This window comes from Empidonax traillii, unplaced genomic scaffold (assembly GCF_003031625.1).
Source record: "Empidonax traillii isolate 1590-97213 ecotype Southwest subspecies unplaced genomic scaffold, ASM303162v1 scaffold80:size1517328, whole genome shotgun sequence".
Taxonomy (NCBI): domain Eukaryota; kingdom Metazoa; phylum Chordata; class Aves; order Passeriformes; family Tyrannidae; genus Empidonax; species Empidonax traillii.
In genome coordinates this window covers 1,250,070-1,251,935 of record NW_020955273.1, presented here as the reverse complement: position 1 = coordinate 1,251,935, position 1,866 = coordinate 1,250,070, and the positions used below count along the sequence as shown (strand labels likewise).

The 1,866-nt window shown below is 33.8% G+C and overlaps 1 long non-coding RNA gene across 1 annotated transcript in view; it reads left to right on the top strand.

Moving 5' to 3' along the window:
* Positions 1-348: 348 nt before the first annotated feature.
* LOC114056074 overlaps positions 349-1,866 on the top strand; it is a 6,752-nt gene continuing 5,234 nt past the window's right edge. Inside the window, exon 1 of the long non-coding RNA XR_003570901.1 lies at positions 349-783. This is a non-coding gene — a long non-coding RNA (uncharacterized LOC114056074). The remainder of the gene's footprint in view (positions 784-1,866) is intronic.

Sequence of the window (1,866 nt, the reverse complement as noted above, 5' to 3'; positions counted from 1 at the left end):
CCTAAACCAATTAATCTCACTGAACCTTAGTTAAATTATAGGATGCATGTTTCACAAAGTTTCAGTGAACTTAAATACATTACAGATTTGGAGGTCGTTAGATAAGATTAGGCAAGTAATTTATATACAAAAAGAAGGAAAGAGCCCTTGCTTTTAGTATGATGAGCTCCTGTTGGGACATTTTATTATACCTACTTGCTGCTATGTTGCTTAGGTGTCCCTGGGTGGTTTGAAATTAAGAATATAGATTGGTCTTTGACAGCAAAAGTTATAATAAGTTTTTATTTTAGTTGGTTGCCATTTTTTCAGTAAACTATCTCATTTTCACTGGATTGTGTTTTTATAAGAACAAGAGCAGAGAAACAAGGAGGAGATGTGAACTAAATAGGCTCCTCTGTAGGACTGAATGGAAATGAATGACAAGAAATGGAGTTTGTGAACCATCTGCCCTTCTATTTAGCTGAAATTGTCTCAGGAAATAAGATCACAGATAAATGAGAGAAGGAGCTAAGAGGGAAATGAGAATTTGTCAAGATCTTAATTTTGAAGTCTTATCTATCACAAGCTAAGGAGAAGGAACTACCAAAAGGAAAAAAAAACCACCTACTGAAAACAAACAAACAAAAACCAATTAAGGGAATTCCTTGAGGAGGAGAACATATACTATGAAGAACAGCTATGAAAGTTGAGGTAGAAGAGGATTTCAGATTTTCAAAGACATTGGTAACAATACATCATCTTTACTTTTACAGATGAATTCTATTCCATAATCCAGCTCCTAAGGTGAGTAGGTAACTGTTGATCCACACTCTTACGTCAACATTTGAAGGAATGGTTTTAATAAATTTAAAAATAAGGGTATAGAAAACAGAGAAAATTATTTAACAAAACAGGAAACATTACTGGTTACATTAAGATGAAAGTTTCTCTTTCATCAGGCAGGTAAGTCTCTGTCACATTCTAAATAAGGGATGACAGACAATTTTATATTAAAGGTCAGTTTCAAAAGAGTAGAGCAACATCATTAAAAAGATGAAACCCATGGATTTAAAATTAAAAAACCAGTCAGTGATATTCAGAGATAGACCTTATATTGGCTATGCAATTAGAGTGGGTAAGTATGTAGATAGTCTGCTTTTGAGCCTTAATGTAAACTCATTTCAAAAGATTCAGCTCTCCTTGACCGTCTTGTCATCAGGAAAAGTAACCCAAGACAACTGGATATAATACTGGCTCCATCATTGCTTTGTACACTGATGACAGGTACTGCATGTCTTAGGCCTGCTAGTTTGTTTCCTTTAGCTTGGGAATATTCTTGATTAGAATTGGAGTGGAAAGGAAGGGTATGTGAATAACTGTGCACATAGAGACAGCTGCTAAATTCAGCACTTTCATGTAGTCAGAAATAAAACTGTGTTTACCATAGGCAATTAAATATGAGTGGATGTATCACATTTTATGTGGAAAAAGAAATTCTTATGGACACGCAAAACCTCATGTGAAATAAGACTGCAATAGCTGTTACAGCCCTATGTAGGAAAACCACATGGCTGCAAACTATGTTATGTTTATTGATTTCAAGTTCAAAATGCATTTGAGAAGAAGAAAATTAAGGTATTCTACATAGTAAAATATGTGCTTTGGCAATGACTTATACAGAACACTGGGCTTACAGAGAAAGCATTGGTCCAGATAAATAACCTCTTTATTTATGTCAAGAATTTTTAAAATGCTACATTTAATTTTAATATCACAATGAGAAGTATTTCTCCTGCTTGATAGGCCTCATTACACTACACTGAATATAGTGTTTGCCTTATTTAACAATTTTTATCAATCATTTAACAATGGATAATGCACTCAGTG